Consider the following 25,240-nt stretch of genomic DNA (forward strand, 5'->3'; position numbering starts at 1 on the left):
TGCTTAGGTTGTAGGATCGATTTTCTGGATGGTTCCCTCCTCCATTTGCGTCGTATTGCATCATCTAATGTACCTACGTAGAATGATATAAACCATCAATCTTTTTATTCAAAAGTTCTACCTAATTTGACAACATGGTGACCGCATCAACGTTAAAAACATCGGCTGCTTTCATCAACTTTGTCCTTATGAATTGCCACTGATAATTATTCAGTGACATCTCTTCTATAAACTCATAAGCCTTTTTAGGTGTTTTGTTATTCAAAGTCCCACCGGTGGATGTATCGATCAATTGCCTAGTTGAGAGGTTTAAATTGTTGTAAAAAATTTAAACTTGTAGCCATAGAGGTAACCCATGGTGAGGGCATCTTCTCAATAAGTTCTTATACCTCTCCCATGCATCATATAAGGTCTCTAAATCCATTTGCTCAAAGGAAAAGATATCATTCCTCAACTTGGCTATCTTAGTCGATGGAAAATACTTTAATAGGAATTTTTCGGTCATTTATTCCCATGTAGTAATAGATTCTTGCGGTAGGGAGTTCAACCACTGCTTAACCTTATTTCTCAACAAGAAGGGGAATAACTGTAGGTGAATGGCGTCGTCAGAAACGCCATTTATCGTGAAAGTGTCGCAGAATTCCAAGAAATTAGCTAAATGAGTATTTGGGTCTTCGTCCTGCAAACCATCAAACTGAACAAACTGTTGAATCATTTGAATAGTGTTAGGTTTTAGTTAAAAATTATTTGCAACAACAACAGGTCTAACAATACTCAATTCAGCCCCAGTTAAATTGGGCTTGGCATAATCGTACATGGTACGAGGAACAGGGTTTGGATTTACAGGATTTACAGCAACCATAGGAGGTAGATGATTATTATGATTTTCTGCCATCTCCTCAGTATTAATAATATTGTCCTCTTGTTCTTCTCTTGTACTTTGTCGACTTTACCTCGCCTCTCTATGGTTTCTGCGAGTTGTACTTTCAATTTTGCTGTCCAAAAGCAATGGTCCTGACAGATTTCTTCTAGTCATAATTAAAGAAACCTGCTAGAAGCAAATAAAAGAAAAATTAGTAATTAAAAATAAAGCTAAAATAAAAATAAAATGCAATAAAATAAAAATGGCTAAATTAATAAAAATCTAGCATTCCTAATATCTTAGTCCTTGGAAACGGTGCCAAAAACTTGATGACGTCACGAACTAACTAAAATACGAAAAAGGCAAACGCACCTATTAAAAGTTAGTATAGCTACGGTGAGTCGAGGATATCGTATCCTCGTGGACTAAAATTACTAGTACTTACTATCTTTTTATTATCTAGCCTATAAATTGAAGGGTTGTTTTTAATCTAAAATTAAACTAATTACTAAATGATAGAGAGCGAATTGGGAAAATAGTCGAAGAAAAACTTTTGAGAGAGACAATACCCATGAAAGAATCTACCTAGACTTCACTTATTATTCTAAATCTGAATTAAACGATTTATCCATTCAACTTGATCTGTAGAAATCCCTAAATTATATTAATATCTCTTTCGAGAATAAAAATAACTGACTCTAGGTTGATTAATTGAAATCTCTTTCTAATTAAAACCCCTGTGGTCGCATTAACTCGATCTATGGATCCCCTATTAGATTTGACTCTAATCCGGTAGATTTATGTCTTCCTATTTCTAGGATTGTATGCAACTCCACTCAATTATGCTAGATCTACTCTTAAACAAAGACTTTTGCTCCACTGAATAAGCACATCAATCATGAATTAATATCCTGAAAACATTAAACATGAAGGTAAGTAAACATAATTGAGATCAAGAACAAATATTTATCATGTAATTTAGAAAAATCAAATAATAAGATCTGACATAGATTTCATCTTCCTTAGGTACCTAGGGAATTTAGTTCATACTTAAAAAGGAAAACATCTCAAAAATAGGAAAACAACAAAACATAAAGAAACCCAAAAACATCTAAAGAAATTGAATGGAGATCTTTAGTCTTGAAGGAGATCTTGCTTCTGAGTTGTGTCCATCAGCGTTCTTCAAGTAATTTCTATGTTCTACTCTGCGTGTTCCCTTTAGGTCCTCTTCTAGTGTGTATTTATAGACTTTAGAATGCTCAGAAACCCTAAAAATTGAGTTTTTCCATGCAACAAGGAAATAGGGTACGAAATCGACACGGACTGGCACATGGACGTGTGGCCAGCCCGTATGGCTCACATGGCGTGTGGTCACCCCGTGTGGAAATGTCCAGGCCGTGTGGATCCTGGAAACAGCTCTTTTTGCCCGATTTTGGCTTATTTTTCGCTCGTTTTGCTCCCCTGTGCTCACTTAAGTATAGAAACATGAATTTAAAATATTAGGAGCATCAAATTCACTAATTCATATAATAAATCATCCAAAAATGCATCAAGAATGGGATTAAAAACATGTTACTTTTATGGCTTATCAATAGCAGAAGTAGAAATTAAAGAAATTAATAATAAAATTATTGAGCTTTTTGAACCTAATAAATTTACTACAGAAATACAACCAAAATTATTACTTTCAAGAGATCTATCAATACCAAGAGATTGAGTGATAGATAGAATAAGTAGTGTTAGTACTTCAAAACCTGTAAGTACTATAAAATATATGTCGTTGAGAGATAGATTATATTTTAAAAAATAATGCTATAACAAATACAAATAATAATTTAGTTTTACCCTTAAATAGTTGAACAGAAGAAGAAGAAGATAATACAAGTACAAATACAACACCAATAGGTATGAAATCAATTCATATTCCTATTTTTCCTATTGAACCAAGTACGAATTCTAGAAGCACTAGAATGGAAGAAATACAAACTTCAACCATTATTTAACAAATGAAAATTGGAAATAGTGATGTTATTACATTTTCAAATTTTCAATCAAGAAAATATTATACATATATTGAAATTACATTTCAATTTGGAGAATATAAAACATATTCTTTACATGTTTTATTAGATACAGGAGCTACAATAAGTAGTTACAGAGAAAATGCTATTCCTGTAGAAAAATGGGAACCTATGAAACACCCAATAAGTGCCATAGGAATAGATGGTATGAAACAATAATTCAATTTAAGGCTAGAAACGTACCAGTTTACATAAATATTGTAAGATTTGTAATACCTAAAATATTTTGTTCTGCTGCAATGCATGGAGACATATTATTAGGAAATAACTTTATATATCAACATTTACCATTTTCTATAGATAAAAGTTTAATTATATTATCAGTAGAAAAAACTTCTGTAAAAATACAATTAGTTGAAAATCATAAATTTGTGTGTGATAAAAAATTTACACCACCAAGAAAAGAACAGATTAAACAACTAGAAACAGATCATTGGTTGTTTAAAATATTAGAAAATAATTTTAGTGAAGAACTATTAAAATTATGGCAAAATAGTCCTAGATATTGTGAAATTAAATTGAAAAATACCAATAAAATTATTAGAGTAAAACCCATGATCTATACTAAACAAGATATAGATGAAATTGATATACAAATAAAAAAATTATTGGAAAAAGGATAAATAGAAAAAACTAATAGTCCACATTCTAGTCCTACTTTTATGGTAAGAAACCATGCTGAAATAAAAAGAGGAAAAGCAAGAATGATAATTAATTATAAAATATTAAATCAAGATATTATTTTTGATGGTTATTTTATTCCAAGAAAGGATGTTGTAATTAATCAGGCTAAACAAGCTAAATATTTTAGTAAATTTGATTGTAAATCGAGATTTTGGCAAATCATGCTAACCGAAGAATCTAAACCATTAACAGCTTTTAGTGCACCTAATAGACATTATGAATGGAGAGTAATGCCATTTGGGTTATGTAATGCACCACAAATCGCCCAAAGATGTATGGATTCTATATTTAATAAATATAAAAAAATTTGCGTAGTTTATATAGATGATATTTTAGTATTTTCAGATATATTAGAAAAATATAGAAAACATTTAAATATCATTTCCCAAGAATTCATAAAACATGGAATAATCTTGAGTCCTAAGAAAATAGAGTTAGAAAAAACAGAAATATAATTTTTCAGATTAAATTTATCAGCAGATGGTCTTAAACTGCAAGATCATATTATTGTAAAAATAAAATAATTTCCTAAAAATATTGAAGATAAAAAACAACTTCAACAATTTTTAGGAATAGTTAATTATGGAAGAAATTTCTTTCCTAACTTATCTGAAAAAATAGGTAAGTTATATGAAAAACTAAAAAAGGATAAACCTTTTATTTGGTCTAAAAAAGATTCAGAAATTATAAAAAAATTAAAATCAGAAATAAATTATATTCCAAAAGTTTATTTACCTAAACAGAGAGATAAATTAATTTTAGAAACAGATGCATCACAAAATTATCGGGGATGTATTTTAAAAGCTAAAACAGTTAATAATGAAGAATTAATATGTGGATATAGTTAGGTAAATTTAAACCAAATGAAATTAACTGTGCTATATATGAAAAAGAGTTATTAACAATTTAAAAAGGAATAAAAAAATTTCTTATATATTTAGTACCTGAAAAATTTATTATAAAAACTGATAATCAAGAGGTTAAACAATTTCAATATTTTATATAGAGACTGGGAAGAACTTGAAATAGAATATATGGATATTAAGGAGATAAATAATCTTCTTGATATATTTTAATATTTTGATCATAAAGGAACAAACAGTCCTATTATGAATAAAATATTTAGAAATGTTTATATAATAAAGTTAAGAAAATATTACCAGTAGAAATTTTTACAAAAATAAATAAAGATATTTGCAACCAGCAAGCTCGATTTAAAAATACTTTTTCAGAATATTTTTTATAAGCATATGTTTTTACAAATGATATATATTAAAATTTTCTACTTTAAAATTTAGACTTGATCATGAACCATTTGATATAAAAAGTATTGAATGGGGTATTGTTAAAGAAATAGTAGTTTAAAATTTTGGGTATTGTTAAAGAAATAGTAGTTTAAAATTTTTCTTTCAATTTATTAAAAAATTTTCCTGCAATTATTAAATCTATATTATCAAAAATAGTAAATCAAGATGATTTTTACTATTATTTCTATATTCAAATTAAGTAGCCTTATTGGTATTGCTAAAAAAGAAAGATTTTATCAGCCATATCAAATTTGGATTATTCAAAGAATGATTGGAAGCCCCAAGTTATCAGTTGTCAAAGAAGACAAAGAACACTTGACCAAAAATATTGATAAGTGTTATAATAATTTTAGTTATTATCAGACCCAAGCAGAGATTGATTTAATGACAACTGCTCAACACGTACTTTAACATCAAAATTATAAATTTTGGACTGATGGAAGAAGGATAATGGCTGATGATACTGGAAATATCCAGAATTATAGAGATGAAGATTCCATGCAACTATTAAAAAAGATAGCTGATATGGAGATCGATGACTTTCCATCACAAATAATAGATAAAATTAGAAACACGTGGGAGCTTTGGAACTCAAAAATTATGGAAAAAGAAAAATGGAAACAGATCTTCAAAATGATGATTATCTAAGAACTTTAAATAAAAATTTTGAAAAAGTTGATAACACAACTGGTATTTTTGATGATCAAACTGAAAACATAGCTACTAATGAAATTAAATATGAATATCCAGGAGAGTCATATAGTCAATCTATACCACATAGGATAGATGATTTAAATAATACAAATGTGCCTCAAGGTGGAATATATTTAGACTTGACTAATATTTCGATATCAGATTATGAAAAAACTATAGATGATTGGGCACAGTCAATAATTATTGTTGTAAACAACAACAATACTTGGACAAAAAAAAATTCTTAAATTATTTCATTGAAACATTTTAAGGTGGTGTTCTACAATTTTTTAAAAGATGGGAAGAATCAGATAAAGGAAAGAACAAAAAGGGCAGTAAATAAATCAGATAGGAACTCCGAAAGATCTTTTAAAAGGATTAACTTTTATTCTAAAAATAGAATTTTGTGGTTATTTTGATTAAAAAAAAGATCAGGATAGTGTATCAGTTATATATTGTCAAAAATTAAATTATGTGATATTAGATTTTGGAAGAATTTTCTAAAAAAATTCTTCATGAATATCAAAAACTAAAAAATGGAAATATAGAATTTTGGAAAAACTAATAATTTCATAAATTACCAACACCATGTGATGAGATTCGCATACAAAAATATGTAAATTATCTAGAAAAACACAGTAAAAAGGTTGGAGTAGAACCAGAAAATATAGATACTATAGGTAATAGGATAAATTTTGCAAAAGAAAGAATAACTTTACATTGTTTACAAACTAAAGCCTCTAAACAAGTTAAAAATAAATTAAGTGCTAAACATTGCATTAAAATTTTAGAAAATGAGTAGGAATTGGATGTAATCCAATACGTTCTAATACTTATAAAAAACATAGAAAGAAAAATAAAAGATATAAACTAACTAGATGTAAACCAGGAAATAAAAAAAAATAATGATTATAATGAAAAGAAAAAATATGTTAGAAGAAGAACTTCTAAAAAATCTAAAAAATAAATATGTAAATGTTTTATATGTGATGAAGAAGGTCACATAGCACCAAATTGTCCAAACAAAGGAAAAATGCAAAGAAAATGATTAAAACTCTTGAAGAACAAAACTTAGAAATATGTTTAGAAGAGGAAATGAAGCCTGAAGAAATATTATATGAATTAATATCAGAAATAGATTCTGATTCAGATAATGAAGAATATATATTTATGTTTAATGTAGGAAGTAGTTCTAAGAATTAATTAGAAGAAATTCCTAAATCTGAACAACGAGATATAAAATTAGGAAATTTAATCGGAGAAGAAAAAGACTTTCCTAACGAAATGATAGAACAAATAAATAAAAATCATATTTCTAAAGAAGAAATATATAAAATTTCTAAATTGAAGATATAAAGTCAAGGACACATAGAAAAAATTAGCGGTAATACAGTCGCTAAAGATACTGGAGGAGGATTAATAGAAATCCCATTATTTACTAAAGATAAAATTAAAAGGATTAAAAAGAAATATCCTCAAGTTAGATATATACACTTAGGAATAATAATGATAACTATTAGACCTTTATTTAGAAAAGGTCATGATATATCTATAATAGCGGTATTATTAGATAAAAGATTTGAAAATACAGTAAAAGCAATTTCAAATCTTCTATCAGAGGCCCCCGGAGTAACGATACTTGGAAAAAAATATTGTAGTATTCATTATAAGTTCTTATCTTTAATTTACAATTCAATTTATTTCATGGTTATTTATCTTAAAACCCATATATCTGTTATTCTGTCTTACAGTTGCCTATTATGTCTGAGTGAAAGACTTTAGGCCTTTGAGTGTTAAGATATAATAAGATAACAGAAGGTGTTAGAATTAAGTGACCCGAATCCTTATTTAAATGAAATACAGTGGTAAAATAAAATAAAAGTAAAATCCATATAGAACTACACTTCTTTTATTTTATTTTAGAATAAGGTTTTTTAAATCTTATTAAACTCCATCTATCTGCTATTGATTAGAATAAGGTGTTTCAATCTTACTACACTTCTTTTAGAATATGGATTTACAAGCCTATAAATAGACATAGTCTACTTCTCTTGTAATCATTCGAATTCGAGATAGTGATTTTATTCTCCTCTGCTCGTGGTTTTTTTCCCGAAAGGGTTTCCACGTAAAATCTGTGTGTTCTTTATTTTTATTTTTATTTCTTTTTTTCTTTGAGATATATTATCATTACCGACGTTCTATTTTTACAAATTGGTATTAGAGCTTCCGGGTTGTTCATCTCGATTACGATAACGGCATTTTTGAAGTATAAAATTCTATTGTTAGATCGCAACACTAGATTTGCATTGTGGCAGATAAAGATGCATGTAGTTCTTGCATATATGGACTTAGAGGAAGCCTTGCTAGGGGTAGATAAGATGCCTTCGACATTGACAGAGGAAGAGATAAAGCGCAAGGATCGAAAGACATTAACTCAGTCACATCTGCATTTGTCTAATGAAATTTTGCAGGATGTGATGAAGGAGAAGATCGCTGCTGGATTATGGAAGAGGCTGAAAAAAATATGTATGTCGAAAACTCTAACTAGCAAGTTGCATATAAAGCAACGGCTTTATGCTTATTGTTTGGAGGAATGTGCGTCTGTACACAAACACTTAATAGTGTTTAATGAAATTCTCTCAAACTTGGATGCCATGGAGGTTCAGTATGATAAGAAAGATCTAAGGTTGATTCTACTTTGTTCGTTACCCCCGTCTTATTCAACTTTTAGAGACACGATTTTATATAGCCGCGAGTCTCTCACAGTTGATGAGGTTTATGATTCTTTGACCTCGTATGATAAGATGAAGCATCTTGCGGTTAAAATCGACTCTCAAGGTAAGGGTCTCATTGTTCGTGGGAGATAAGATCGGAATGCTGATGATGATTGTGGAAGGACACAGGAACGAAATCCTTGCTTTAAATCTAAGGTGTAACACCCTAAACCTGGCCTAGATGTTATGGCCGAATCTGGCGATGTCACATGGTAGCGTGTTGAAACTAAATTGTTACGATAAAACCATTTTCATTTGTTTACTCTTTTTTACTCCAAAATTGCTTACTTATTTACTCAATTGTTTTCAAACACAATTCATTGCGGAAGCTTTAGAAATCATATAATTTATGAAAACCGAATTAATTAGGTAAATCCATCCATCTTAGAAAAACCCTTTGTTTTAGAGATAACCTTTTGTTTGTTGAGTTGTGCAGTTATTAAATCCACAAAATAGTCTAAAATCTAAAATAAAAGCAAAATGTCCAAAAGTCCAATTTACATAAAAAATAACCCAAAAAATAATTAAGAAATAAATACCAAAACTGAAATTAAAACGGTTTAAAAATACGTGTGGCCATCGTCGAGTCCTCTGCTACACCGATCTGTTAAGTCTGGGGATTACCTGTGCACATTAAAACAGAAGGGGTGAGTTTACGTAAACTCAATGTGTAATCCCCATAGAAACATACAAACAGCCAATCACAATCAAACAATCAAATGTAGTTTGGGCCTAAGCCCATTTTAGTCTCAGTGTAGTTCGGGCTTTAGCCCATTTCAGTTCAGTATCAAATATGCATAAGGGCTTTAGCCCATCACAGTAATAGTAATGCTAACAGTATCAGTGAATAGAGTCCTACCCAACCAGCCTTTACATACCATCTCCGTCCAACCCTACACTCTATGTGGGGATTAAATCGACCCACCCATCCCTACACTCTAGATAGTACTGAATGCGGCCCAAAACAGTAATTTGCAACTGAGCTGCCAGATATTAAGCTTAAAAGCCTTTCAGTACACTTTCTCTAAATAATATCAACCCACCCCAATGCAATAAAACATATAATGGAATGTCATGCTATCACAGTTCTAACAGATACACATACAGTTCAGTATACATGCTTATATCATGCTCAGTACATAATTCACATAGTCAATTTCACACAGATAAGGGTCTTAGTAGTGCTTACTGACCCTACGGAAGAATCACAGTAGACTTGGGCGACCCGTGCAACCTTAACAGTCATTTCAATAAAAATGGGCTTGCACGCCCATGTGGCCTGCCTGTGTGGGCCCACACCCATACACGGCCCAAATTTACCTTGGCCGTGTAGATCACACGGCTTGACCCAAAATCCCACACGCCCACCCATACAGCCCAAATCTGCCTAGCCCGTGTGTCACACACAGCCTGCCTAGCCATCACACAGCCGTGTCATGCGTATACAGTCTGGCCTCGTCGAACACACGCCCGTGTCAATCACATGGCCTACCACACGGGCGACCACACGCCCATGTGGCGTCGACTGTAAGGTTTTTGACTTTGTTGAAACCTCATTTTCTGTGCAATCGAATACACACCTGGTTTCGATCGATGCTAAAATGATCACTGAGCACTCCAGAACCTAAAAATTGATATTCCAACGCCCAAAGTCAGTGTTAAAATGAAACTTAAACGAAACTAAATCGAGATGTCAAACCTAACACCTTCAAAAACCCTATATTAAATCGAGCAATAGTGTTTCCACACCACTTCAATGCCAATCGAAATATTCCAGCCCTTTAACCTTTACCATAACAAACGAATCCCAAAAATCACTAATCCAAAATCAAAATAACTGTACTTACTACACATACTGAGACTTACCAAACTCTCGTGAGCACCAACTACGTTGCAAAATAAGAAAGGAATGAATGAATTTAGAAAAAAAAAGAAAAATAGAAAAGGAGGACGGCAGAGGGTTTGGAGAAGGAGAGAAAACCGAAACTTATTTTTGTTGGAGAGAGGAAAAATGAACAGATTTTTTTGATAATCCCCCTATCATCTCCCCAAATCTCTTCCTACTAACCCACACAAACTTAACTACTCAGAGTGCCACCAAGACACAACTCCTAGCTGAAACTTAAAGCAAAAACGTCACCCACGCTCACGTAGGGATTCAAACACAAGACCTCCAACTTATTAACACTCCACTTAACCACCAAACTTCTAAGCCCATTTTGATATATTTTTACAAACAATCAAATAAAAGCCTATTGATCAAGGTCAAGCTTTATTTAGAAAAATACCAAAATTTACCTAAGTCAAGGCTTAAACTTGGGACCTTTCATACACACAGAACACTTAACCACTAAAGTAGATACTCACTTATGTCATAAATTCACAAAAAAATAAGAAATTTGAGGCGTTACATAAGGGTAGATCAAAGTCTTCAAACAGAGGTAAAACTTGTAACTTTTGCAAGAAGAAATGGTACATTAAATCTGAGTGCTATAAGCTACAGAATAAGATCAAAAGGGAGGTTGCGAATCAAAAGGGAAAACAACCAAAAAATTTCAGTGAAGCTGATGTTGTAGAAGACTACAGCGATAGTGAACTTCTAGTCGCTTCTGCCAACAATTCTAAAGTGAGCTATAAGTGGATCATTGATTCGGGCTGCACCTTCCACTTGATTCCCAATCGGGATTGGTTTACAACTTACAAAACAGAGCTTGAAGGTGTTGTTTTGATGGGAAATAATGCTTCGTATAAAATTATAGGTGTTGGAACAATTAAAGTTAAGATGCTTGATGGAGTTGTTAAAACACTTAGTGATGTGCGACATGTTCTAAAATTGAAGAGAAATTTAATTTCGTTGAGTACTCCTGATTCAAAAGGGTACAGATACACGGCTGAAAGTAGGATTATGAAGATTTCCAAAGCTTCCCTTTGTTTTGATGAATGGGTACAGAAAGACTTCCAAGTTATATGTTTTGCAGGGTTCTACTATTACTGGTGATGCAGCTGTTGCTTCCTCTTCCTTGTCAGATGATGATATTACTAAACTTAGGCATATGCGCCTAGGGCATATGAGTGAGAATGGCATGGTAGAATTGAGCAAAAGAGGACTTCTTAATGAGCAAGGAATTTGTAAACTAAAGTTCTGTGAGCACTGTATTTTTGGGAAGCAAAAGAGAGTTTGATTCACTAGAGGAATTCATAACACGAAGGGAAAGTTGGAGTATATTCATTCTAACCTGTAGGAGCCATCCAGAGTGCCTTTGAGAGGTAGAGCTAATTATATGCTAACTATTATTGATGATTTTTCCAAAAAAGTTTGAGTATTCTCCCTGAAGCAGAAAAGCGATATGTTTTTCATATTTAAGTTGTGAAAATTATAATTGAAAAACAGACGGGAAAACAAATAAAATACCTCCTCACAGGAAATGACTTAGAGTTTTGTTCTGATGAGTTTAATAGACCGTGCAAGTCAGAAGGGGTCGTGAGACACTTGACAGTTCGTCATACTCCACAGCAAAACAGCGTTGCAGAACGAATGAACAGAACAATCATGGAGAAGGTTTGATGTATGTTTTCAAATTCCAACTTACCAAAGTTGTTTTGGGCCGAAGCAGCTTCTACTGTATGTTTTTTGATCAACCAATCTCCATTCATTTCCATTGAGAAAAAGACTCCACAAGAGGTATGGTCTGGTAATCTTGCTACTTATTCTAATTTAAATATCTTTGAGTGTATTGCGTATGCTCATGTTAATAATGGAAAATTGGAACTGAGATCCATTAAATGTGTTTTTCTTGGTTATAAAATTGGTATAAAATCGTATAAGTTATGGTATCCTAAAAATAGAAAAGTGATTAGCAGAGATGTTTTTAATGAAACTGCTATGCTACCTAACTTATATCTTAAAGACTCTTTCAATAAAGAAAATCAAAAGTAGGTGGAGCATCAGATTAATACAAAATCTACAACAGAATCGACTCCTCAAGCCAGTACAAAAATTGAGAATAGAGTTGCTTCTTCACCACAATACTCTATCGCCAAAAACAAAACTAGAAGAGATATTAAACCTCCAAAAAAGTATGTCGTGGCTGATCTAGTTGCTTATGCTTTAAAGGTGGTTGAAGATATAGATGCAAACTAAGAGCCATCTAATTATTCTGAGGATGTTAGCTATGAAGACTCAAAAAAGTGGATATATGTTATGCAAGAGGAAATAGAATCACTCCACAAAAATAGAACATGGGATATTGTGAAACTTTCTAAAGGTAAAAAGGCTGTTTGTTGTAAATGGGTGTTTAAAAAGAAAGAAGGGACTCTAGAAGTTGAAGAACCCAAATATAAAGCAAGGCTTGTTACAAAGGATTACAGTCAAATTCCAAGAGTGGACTTCACAGATGTGTTCTCCCCAGTTGTAAAGTATAGTTCGATTCAAATTTTGCTTGGTATTGTGGCCATGCATGCTTTAGAGCTTGAGCAGTTAGATGTAAAAATTGCATTTTTTCATGGAGAACTTGAGGAGGATATTTACATGCAACAACCAGAGGGTTTTACAGTCTCAGAAAAATAGAACTATGTTTGCTTGCTAAAAAAGTCCTTTTAGGGTTTGAAAGAGTCACTAAGATTGTGGTACAAGAGGTTTGATTCCTTTATGACTTCTCATGATTTCAAAAAAAGTAGCTTTGACAATTGTGTTTACTTTAAGAAAAATAGTGATGGTTCTTTTGTGTATATACTCCTTTATGTTGATGACATGTTGATAGTAGGGAAAGATAAAGGAGAGATAAGAAATGTCAAAACCCAACTAAGTGAAGAACTTGAGATGAAATATTTGGGACAAACAAAGAAGATACTTGGTATGAAGATTCTTAGAAATAGAAAAGAAAGTAAATTGTACCTAAGTCAGAAGGGTTACATTGTGAAAGTTCTTTAGAGGTTCAATATGCAGAGTGCTAAGCCTGTTAGTACTCCTTTAGCAGCCCATTTCAGGCTTTCATTGGCTTTGTTTCCACAATCAGATGATGAGATTGAGTACATGTCACATGTTCCATACTCTAGTGCAGTGGGATCTCTCATGTATGCTATGGTTTGTTCATGTCTAGATTTATCATATGCAGTCAGTGCAGTTAGCAGATACATGGTGAATCCCTATAAAGAACATTGGAAAGTAGTTCAGTGGATTTTAAGATACTTACGAGGTACTACTGATGTTTGCTTACAGTTTGGAAGAACTAGATATGGAGTAATTGTGTAACACCCCAAACCCGGCCTAGACGTTATGGCCGAATCTGTGATGTCACATGGAGTGCTTTTCCAAAACATAAATTGCGTGAAAATTCGTTCTTCATAAAACTCCTTTAGGATCTTAACCAAAGTTTAGGGTGTCCGGTTCATCATAAAAACTCAAGTTATCTTAGCAAAACATTAATTATCTTAGTTTGTTATTAAATTTTAAAACAGTGTCTGTTGCGGAAGCTTTCAAAATGTGTTACGTACACGTGGTGTTTTCAGAAAAACATTTGTTTATAATTTCTTGAAAAATCCGTGACCTACTACTAGTAGATTGAAATTTAAGTAATTAAATCCAAAAATTAAAATAAAAATAAAATTAAAGAGGCCTTATTACAAAATGAAAACCCAAAATAGAATCTTAATTATAACATTAAAAGAGACTTCATCGAGTGGCCACCTCTGAGTCCTCCGTCACCTTGGTCCCTCTAAGCTTGGGGATTTCTTGCATAGTTAACAGATGGGTGAGTTTACGAAACTCAGTGTGCAAAATCCCATAAAAGTATATAGCCAGAGTCAACATAATTTGGGCCTAAGCCCATGCAATATGAATTAGGCCTTAACCTATTTCAGTAATAGTAGCAGTCTGGGCCTAAGCCCGTTCCAGTAACAGTAGCAGTCTGGGCCTAAGCCTATTTAACATTTCAGTACAATATGCAAACAAAGAGTCTTTCCCAATCCATCCTCTACACATCATCTCCGTACCAACCCTACACACCATGTGGGGATAAAATCGACCCACCCATCCCTACATATCAAATAGTACCAGTTACGACACTTAAGCAGTATTTGCAGCAGAGCTGCCAGTAATAGGCTTATTGCCTTTCAGTACACTTCCTCCAATATCAAATATCCCATCCCATGCAATGCAACATAATATATGTGTATATAGCAAAATGTCATGCTCGAATACAGTCAAATATAACATAAGGGTATATGAGTCATTTCATCAGTAAGGGGTCTGAGTGTACTTACCAACCCAATAGTAGGTCCATAGGTGTCTCAGACGACTCGTGCAGCCTTAATGGTCAAACAGTAAAAATGGGCTCGAAGCATATTGCACGGCCCACGAGGGCCCACACGCTTGTGTGGCCCAGTAATCCCAATAGTGGTCTTAGCTGTGCAAACTACACAGCCTGGCCCAACAATCTCCACATGTTTGTGCGATTTTACCCATCCGGACCCGCGAACCAGTGGGGCCCACACGCCTATTTCGGCCTAAGGTGGCCAAAATCGGCCCTAGCCCATGAGATCGCTCATGGTGGCCTCTACGGTCGAACGCCTACATTTTGTACATTCGGCTCACTACACGAGCGAGCATACGCTCGTGTAGAGTCAACAGTTTTACATTTTCGGTTTTTGCCGATCTATGCTAATAACAGTGTGATTACACACCTGTTGCGAAATGTGTGTCTAGCCCAAAAGTTCCCTAGACCTACATTCAGTCACGATAATCTGTTAGTCAATTGATACTAGGGTTAATCACCCTTCTTTATTCCTAACTTAAAATAACATCTGATACTTGCCTTAATCGTAAGAGTGATTAGACCTACTAGAATCATTGATGAAGGCTGGTTTACTCTCCTAACCGAATAGCTGGTTGACAGCAAAACCCATTAATGTTGATCACACTAAAACACATGACGTGAGACTAAAATACGGCTTATAGAAAACACAACCCAATGATAAGAGGAAATAGGCAATCGGCCAACACCTTCCTAAACAAGTCATGCACCAATTGAATACCATAATCGTAAATAGAATTACCTTGATCAAGTAAAGATAGAAAGGTTCGACTGCTTAGTATTCACTAGCAACTCTTTTACTCACCAAGAAACTTTAGAAACCGAAAGGAACATCACATCTGGGAAAAGGAGGGTAATAATCAGTAAGAAGGGAAAAATTATTCGGCTTTTAGTAGTGCAAGAGTACTTACTAACTTGTTGAAGAACAACCCCAAACCGAAACCAACAGGGATGGAGTATTCGGTCTCAATAGCCAGATGGACAGGAATAAACTTTGATGAACTCAAGAGTCAAAGAGAAAAGATGTTATATTCAGTCAAAGGAGAAGAAAAGAAGAAGGGTGAAGGAAGAAAGTGTATTCGGTCAAAAGGGCAAACGTTGGAGTGAGGGAGAGGAAGAAAGTTCGGCCAAAGAATTTGATACTAGAGAGAAGAGGAGCAAAGGGAAATCGGTGACCAAAACGTTAAAAGAGAACAAACTGGGTAAGACCAAAAATGTTGGAATTCACGCCAAGGAGAAAAAAGCCGAAAAGAAACAATGACCAACCTCCTAGCTTTTGCTCAAAAGCTGAAAATGCCAAAAGTGAGAGTTCCAAATTCAGTACAAACACACTCCTCACTTGACTCCTCAAATCTCTCCAACTAAACACTATCCATATCCCTTCAAAATTCCTAACTTTTCTCCTTACAACACTCCTAGAATTTGGCTACACACTCCCCACTCCCCTCAATACTCTCAACCATCCAAGAGCATCAGAATCCTACTGACAAACAACCTCTTACATGGCACAGTAGCAAAAAGACACCCCTTACGCGTAGAAAGACTCAAACTCAAGTCCCTTTACCATTAGTAACACGCCATTATCCCTTAGACCAACAGGCTTCTTATGACATATTCTCACCATTTTTATTTAAGAGCCCTACTGACAAGAGACAGGGTTTATTCAAGCCAAAATCAAAATTTTGTACAAGCCAAAGCTTGAACTCATGACCTCTTCAACACTCCTCAAGATACTCAACCACGGAAGCAAGCATACATTTATGCACACAACACATAAAAATAATTTTAACAGGGACCTTGGGTATGTTGATGCTGATTTTTTTGGAGACTTTGATAGAAGAAAATCTCTCACAGGTTATGTCTTTACAATTTGAGGTTGTGCAATCAGTTGGAAAGCCACTTTGCAAACTACAGTCGCTTTGTCTACCACTGAAGCTGAGTACATGACGATTACTGAGGCTTGTAAAGAAGCTATTTGGTTGAAGGGACTCTTTAGTGAACTCAATAAAGACCTTTAAATCAGCACAGTATTTTTTGATAGTCAGAGTGCCATCTTCCTTACAAAAGATCAAATGTTTCATGAGAGAACAAAACACATTGATGTTCAGTATCATTTTTTCGTGATATTATTGCTCGTGGTGATTTTGTTGTGAGCAAAATTAGTACTAATGAAAATCCTGCAGATATATGACTAAGTCACTTCCTATAACCAAGTTTGAGCATTACTTAAACTTGGTTGGTGTTCAATTGTTAAAGTCAAACCCTTAAGGGGTTTTATGGAAGAAGTGGAGAACTTGTTCGTTGAGAGCTCGTGATGAAGAACTTGTTCATTGAGCATTCGTGTCAAGGTGGAGATTGTTAGAATTAAGTGACCCAAATCCTTATTTAAATAAAATACAGTGGTAAAATAAAATAAAAGTAAAATCCATATAGAACTATACTTCTTTTATTTTATTTTAGAATAAGGTTTTTTAAACCTTATTAAACTCCATCTATTTGATATTGATTAGAATAAGGTGTTTCAATCTTACTATACTTCTATTAGAATACGGATTTACAAGCCTATAAATAGACATAGTCTACTCCTCTTGTAATCATTCGAATTCGACATAGTGAATTTTCTTCTCCTCTGTCCGTGGTTTTTTTCCTGAAAGGGTTTCCACGTAAAATCTGTGTGTTCTTTATTTTTATTTTTATTTATCTTTTCTTTGAGATATATTGTCATTACCGACATTCTATTTTTAAAAGAAGGTTTTAGGTACTAGAGATAAATATTATGGAAGAAACAGATTGTTTATATAAAGATAAAATTTGCAATCATACTATGCATATAGACTTTAAGAATGAAAATAATATTTCAGCCCTTAGTAATGGTTTTAATAGTTTAATAGATATAACCTCTATATGTTTTAATAAATTATATAATAAAGTCAGTAAAATAGAAGAGCAAGTAAATAATGTAAGAGAAATTACAGAATTAGATTTGAACAAAAAATCTAAAGAAATTTTATCTAATTTAATAATAAATTAGAACAAGTTCTTATTAACGAAAATATGGAACAAGAAATAGATTTAGGTCATTTATTTTATGGAAATAGTAATATAATATTAACTTTATCTCAGGAAGAAGACACTTCTTCAGAAGAATCATCTTCTACTAATAAAAGAGGAAAGAATCCTGAAAAACAAAAAAGAAAATATACTAGTCAACAAAAATATGATTTTCAATCATATAAAGAACTTATAGAACATTGGAAATTTAAATTTACTAAAAGTACAGATAAAAATGAAAGAATAGAATATTTAAAATTAATAGAACAACTTTATGAAAAACATAAAGATTTGTTTACTTTATTTAATTATCACTATATGTTAAATTATGACACTACAAACAGTAGTAGTTCTAGTAATTCTGATAATCTAGAAAATCTAAAGGTTACTAGTTATAAATCTGATGAAGAAAGCACTTCAACAGATGAGGAAGAAAATATAGAAATTTCAGAACCAATGGATACTAAAGAAATAGATCCTTATGGAAAAAGAAAAATAGAATCATATCTTCAAAATGATGATTATCTAAGAACTTTAAATAAAAAATTTGAAAAAGTTGAAAACACAACTAGAATTTTTGGTAATCAAACTGAAAACATAGCTACTAATGAAATTAAATCTGAATATCCAGGAGAATTATCTAATCAACCTATACCACATAGGATAAATGATTTAAATAAAAGAAATGTGACCCAAGGTGGAATATATTTAGACTTGACTAATATTTTGATATCAGATTACGAAAAAACTACAGATGATTGGGCACAGTCAATGACTATTGTTGTAAACAACAACAATACTTGGACAAAAGAAAAATTCTTAAATTATTTTGTTGGAACATTTCAAGGTGATGTTCTATAATTTTTAAAAAGATGGGAAGAATCAGATAAAGGAAAAGAAGAAAAAGGGCAGTTAATAAACCAAATAGAAACTCCCAAAGATCTCTTAAAAGGTTTAACTTTTATTCTAAAAACAGAATTTTGTGGTTATTTTAATAATAATAAAAAAAGTCAGGATAACGTATCTAGTTATATATTGTCAAAAATTAAATTATGTGATATTAGATATTTGGAAGAATTTCCTTAAAAATTTCTTCATGAATACCAAAAACTAAAAAGTGAAAACATATAATTTTGGAAAAACCAATATTTTCATAAATTACCACCACCATGGGATGAAATTTGCATACAAAAATATGTAAATTATCTAGAAAAACATAGTAAAAAGGATGGAGTAGAACCAGAAAATATAGATTCTATAGTTAATAGGATAAATTTGCAAAAGAAAGAATAACTTTACATTGTTTACAATCTAAAGCCTCTAAACAAGTTAAAAATAAATTAAGTACTAAACATTGTACTAAAATTTTAGAAAATGAGTGGGAATTTGGATGTAAACTAATACGTTCTAATACTTATAAAAAACATAGAAAGAAAAATAGAATATATAAGTTAGTTAGATGGAAACTAGGAAATAAAAAATATAATGGTTATAATAAAATGTAACGCCCCAAAAATATCTGTATATGTTTCTACATTAATTTGACACAAGTGTGTATTTGCTTCAGTGGTTAAATTTTCTGGGTGTGTGTGGGAGGTTCCAAGTTTAAGCCTTGACTTGGGAAAATTTTGGCATATTTTTATGAATAAAGCCCAACCCTTGGTTAATAGGCTTATAAATAATTGTTAGTAACAGTGTATCAGAATGGGCCTGTTGGTCTGTGGCTAAGTGGAGTGTCGGTGTGAGGGAAGTCTTGGGTCTGATTTTCTGGGACGGCAAGGGTATTATTTTTGTTACAAAATTTGGCTAAAGTTTGTGTTTGATCGAAAATCTGAGTAGTGGATTTAGTGGGGAGTTGTGTAGAGAAATTTGGGAGGTTATTAGGGAAGTGGTTATCAAAATAAATATTTTTTATTTTTATTTCTTGGTTTTTCTAAAATTCGTCTCTTCATTCTATTTTCCTAGATTTGCTGACGCCATTCTTTCTTTTCCCTCTGCCAAAACTCCATTTTACTTTCCCTCTCATTCTTTTTTTCGATCTTTGTAACTAAAATGATCTCCGATTTGTGACGCGTTTCTTCCTGCGGGTTTTGTAAGTAGCAATTTCGCCTTTTGCCAGCTTTTCTTGGTTAGTGATTAAGAATTTGTTTTGATACTTTTGGTTTAGGCGAAAGACAATAATCTTTTGGTACTGCTGCTGAGATTAGAGGATTAGGGGCGGTATTTTATCAGTAGTAAGTGTCTATCTTGAGTTTTTGAGTAGCATTCGATTTTGGGGTCTTGATTAAGTCATAAATTAAAGACTAATTGTGGTCTTGAATTGATCACCATTTAGGTTTGTTTTAGCATCGTTTCGAAATTAGGTGTGTACTCGAAAACACAGAAAACGAGAATTGACAAAAGCCGAAAAACGAAACTGTTGATGGCACATGGGCATGTGGTCACCCGTGTGGTAGGCCGTATGGTAGTACACAGGCGTGTGATTAACGAGGTCAGGCCGTACGTGAAGGACACAGCCGTGTGATGGCCAGGTGAGGCCGTGTGCGACACTCAGGCTCAACCAACTGGGCTGTGTGGGCTACACAGTTGTGTGAGCCCACATGGGTGAACCACACGGGCATGTGGAATTATGGGCTAGGCTGTGTGATCCACACAGCCAAACCCAATTTAGGTCGTGTGGGCCACACAGGCATGTGAGCCTACACGAGTAGGCCACATGAGCGTATGAGGCCAATTTTCTAAAATACTCTAAATGGTTGCTCGGGTCGGCCAAGTCGACTGGGACCTACTGCAGGGTCAGTGAGAGTTACTTGACCCCTGATTTTGTGATTTAACTATGTTTTATGCGTGCCATAGCATGTGCACTGATTTGTATGTATGATCTGTTAATTACATATTTGCATGTCATGTACTGTATGCTGCATTGCATCGGGGTTGGGTTAATGTATGTGGAGGAAGTATTCTAAAAGGCTCCTAAGCCTGATATCTGACAGCACAGCTGCAATTATCTGATTATGTGCCGCATTCAGTACAGTATGGTGTGTAGGGATGGGTGGGTCGATTTATCCCCACATGGTGTGTAAGGTTAGACGGAGTTGGTGTGTAGAGGCTGGTGGGTAGGACTCTGTTTAATATGTTCTATTCTGTATACTGTACCTGAGATGGGCCAAGGCCCTAATATATATGTCTGACTCTGCTTCTAAGTGGGCTAAGGCCTACATTGATTTTTGTAAGGGGCTCCGGCCCAGACTGATTATGATTATGATCTGATGTATGTCTGTATGCACGTTTTCTGTGGGGACTACACACTGAGTTGCGAAAACTCAATATTTTCTATTACATCTGTTCAAGTACTCCATAGCATTAGCGGATCGGTGTATCAGAGGACTCGATGGTGGCCACACGTAATAACTTTAGACTATTTTCATTGGCTTTTCTAGTTTTGGATTACTTTGGACTTTTTGGCTTTTAATTTCAGCTTTTGAATTGTTGGTTGTTTATTACTGATAAGCACGATTAAAAATCTGGTTTTCTCTAAAGCAAATAGTTTTCTTAAAATTGAAGATTTTCTAAAGCTTCCGTGTAAAAGAGATATGTTTTAAAGCAAATCAGTGAGAACACGTTTTTTCGGATTAAGTAAAAGATAATAACTAAAACGATTTTAATGTATCGATGCATTCTCAAAAACACTCTCATGTGACATCACCAGATTCGGACATAACGTCCAAGCCGGGTTTAGGGTGTTACATAAAAAAATTTATTAGAAGAAAAACTTCTAAAAAACCTAAAAAAAATATGTTAATGTTTTATAAGTGATGAAGAAGGTCACATAGCACCAAATTGTCCTAACAAAGGAAAAAATGCAAAAAAACTGATTAAAACTCTTGAAGAACAAGACATAGAAATATGTTTAGAAAAGGAAATAAATCTTGAAGAAATATTATATAAATTAATATCAGAAACAAATTCTGATTCAGATAATGGAGAATATATATTTATGTTTAATGAAGGAAGTAGTTCTAAGAATCAATTAGAAGAAATTCCTAAATCTAAACAACAAAATATAAAATTAAGAAATTTTATCGAAGAAGAAAAAGACTTTTCTGATGAAATGATAGAAAAAATAAATAAAAATCATATTTCTAAAGAAGAAATATATAAAATTTATAAATTCAACATATGGAGTCAAAGACACATAGAAAAAATTAGCGGTAATACAGTCGCTAAAGATACTAGAGAATGATTAACAGAAATCCCATTATTTACTAAAGATAAAATTAAAAGGATTAAAAAGAAATATCCTCAAGTTAGATATATACACTTAGGAATAATAATGATGACTATTAGATCTTCATTTAGAAAAGGTCATGATATACCTATAATAGCGGTATTATTAGATAAAATATTTGAAAATCCAATAAAAGCACTTATTGGAGGTATTCAATCTAATTTACATATTGGTGTAAACCAAATTACTTTATATCTATTACAGATCCTCTAATAGGGGAGTGTTTATGTTTAAGAATTCAGAAAAAAAATTTGGAATAAATGACTTAGCAGAAGATCTAGCAATAAGTTGGACTTCTATTAATGAATATACTAATACGGCAGAAGTAGAAATTAAAGAAATTAATAATAAAATTATTGAGCTTTTTGAACCTAATAAATTTACTACAGAAATACAACCAAAATTATTACATTTAAGTGATCTATCAATACCAAGAGATTGGATGATAGATAGAATAAGTAGTGCTAGTTCGTCAAAACCTATAAGTACTATAGAATATATGTCGTCAGGAGATAGATTATATTTTAAGAATAGGAATAGATGGTAATGAAACCATAATTCAATTTAAGGCTAGAAATGTACCAATTTACATAAATAATGTAAGATTTGTAATACCTAAAATATTATGTTTTCCTGCAATGCATGGAGACATATTATTTGTACACCCCTTACCTGTATCCATCATCGGAAGAGGGTACGAGGCATTACCGGAGCTTATCGAATCATTATTAATTAGGGGAAAAAGTAAAACAAAGTAAACATGTAATATTTAATAAATTCGTATAACATGGTAATTAACTTACCGCTTCTCTATATTCAACATAATTATGCAAAGCATAATTATTCGAATTTATCATGAGCCCTAATACCTATTCTTATCACATTGTTAGTCATATAATTCATATAAATATCAAGAAACATGTATAAGCTCAACTTTCATTAAATTTCTCATATGCATATACTTTTACACATCATTTATTCACATAACTTATAACAATAATATCTATGTATTTTAAATACGCTTTCATAACAATTTGTCTTGATTTCAGACTATCTCACATTGGAGCTTTACTCATCAAATCATTTGAAATGCTATCTTTATACAAATAGTACACTTGAGTTGCACAATTCTATAATTATGAACGAACACATTTATAAAATATGTTCCATGTTCATATATCATGGTCTCATATCTCCATATATCAAATATATAACCATCATTTTCTTGTGTTTTAGATAAATATATATAACCATACATAAGCATGCCATCCACTATTTCTTCCTGTCTATCACAAATTCAAATGACAGATTTATGTGAATGAGCTCAATAATAATCATGAAAATACTTACCATATTCTTTCACAGATATTCCACTTATAACATTTTTTTTTATATTTGGCTTGACATTTACTAAGCAATATCAGATATTCATTTATTAGGCAATATCAAATATTCAAATTATTCTTTAACATATATAACATTTAATTCAAACATGAATTTAAAATATTTTTCATTTTAACAAAGTTTAACATTTACCAAATATAATCGAGCATGTGATCAATTTATGCATAAGTCACTCACATATTTTCCTCCTCCTCCTCTCCATTCCACATCCTTAATGTATATAACACACTTGTAAGGAACATTATTTATAATTTTTACTATTTATTTATATGAACATTCAAGCTGTCCATCTGTGTCATAATTACTAAATTATTTTTATCTCTGCTAATTTCACCTGAAACTAGACCCACGTATCTTCTTACCATAAAATTTTCAGAATTTTTGGTTTATCCAATAAGTACAGTTTATTCTTTAAAGTCACTCAAGTTCTGTTATCTAACAGTTCCGACCCTTCTTCACTAAAAATTAATTATCTCCTCGTACAAGATTTTAATAATTTTCCTGCTTGTTTCTCTTGAAAACAGACTCATTCAGGATTCTAAACATATAAATTTAAACCCTAATTATTTTTATTCAATTTTTGATGATTTACAATTTCATTGCTTACGTTGTTTCTTCTATAAGAAACTAGATTCAATAAGATTTAATTTTATAGTTTATTGATCCTCTAATTCAATTTCTACAATTTTTGGTGATTTTTCAAAGTTAGACTACTATTGCTATCCAAAACAATTTTAATGCAAAATGTTGATTTCCATTTTACCCCAAATTTCACAGTTCATACAACTCAGTCCTTACTCAATTAACCCCTCAATTGAACTAATTTTTCTCAATTAATACTTTAGTATATCATTTTAAACTACTTCATAACCCCTGAAAATCAGAACTTTAGCACTAGGCCTTAATTCCAAACTCTTTCATAATTAGGTCCTAAAATCAATTACCATCAATTTTACTTGATAAAATCATCATACATCAAAATTAAAGCTTCAATTCTATGTTTATTCATCATACGCTTCCAGCACTCATCCATAGCAACTTTAAAAATTAGCCATGGAATAAAAAACTAATGACATAGTAAGTTGGACCTAATTGGAGAAGTCCAAAATCTTAGAAATTTCAAGGAGAAAGCAAGAATTAAACTTTGAAACTAGAGTATGAAAACCAACTTGAACCCTCTTCCATGGCTGTTTTTCAGCGGATGAAAATGAAGAGAAATGAAGAGAATTCTAGATATTCTATTCTAGTCCCCTTTTTATTTAGTAAATTTTGTTATTTTCCCATTTTGCCTTTATTTCCTAAATTTTCCTAATTTTTCTCTGCTTGTGCCGTCGAAAATATTTCTTTTAAGCTTATTTTCACTTTAGGTCCTTCCTCATTTGACAATTGAGCTATTTAATCCTTCTAGCAACTTTTACACCTTTTTCAATTTAGTCCTTTTTATTTAATTAATCACCCAAACGTAAAAATTCTCTAACGAAATTTTACTACCACCTTATCAACACTCCATAAATATTTATAAAAATATTTATGGCTCGGTTTATAACACCAAGAACTCGATACTTTTTTTCTTAATTTCTTGACCAAATAAATCTTTATAAAACACAATTTACTATTTCAAAAATCTTTTAAAAGCTACATTTGGCTCATAAATATTAATTAATATAATCTACGAGTTCATTTTTCAGATTTGGTGTTCTCGAACCACTATTTTCGACATCGCTGAAATTTGGCTATTACATTATTAGGAAATAACTTTATATATCAACATTTACCATTTTCTAT

At 32.2% G+C, this 25,240-nt stretch overlaps 1 non-coding gene across 1 annotated transcript; it reads left to right on the top strand.

Moving 5' to 3' along the window:
- The first annotated feature begins 350 nt into the window (after positions 1-350).
- LOC121210395 (small nucleolar RNA R71) lies at positions 351-457 on the top strand. Its single transcript, XR_005905508.1, has one exon. It is a non-coding gene; the product is annotated as a small nucleolar RNA R71 (small nucleolar RNA).
- The last annotated feature ends 24,783 nt before the right edge of the window (positions 458-25,240 follow it).

The sequence above is a fragment of the Gossypium hirsutum genome, chromosome A11 (assembly GCF_007990345.1).
Source record: "Gossypium hirsutum isolate 1008001.06 chromosome A11, Gossypium_hirsutum_v2.1, whole genome shotgun sequence".
NCBI classification, from domain to species: domain Eukaryota; kingdom Viridiplantae; phylum Streptophyta; class Magnoliopsida; order Malvales; family Malvaceae; genus Gossypium; species Gossypium hirsutum.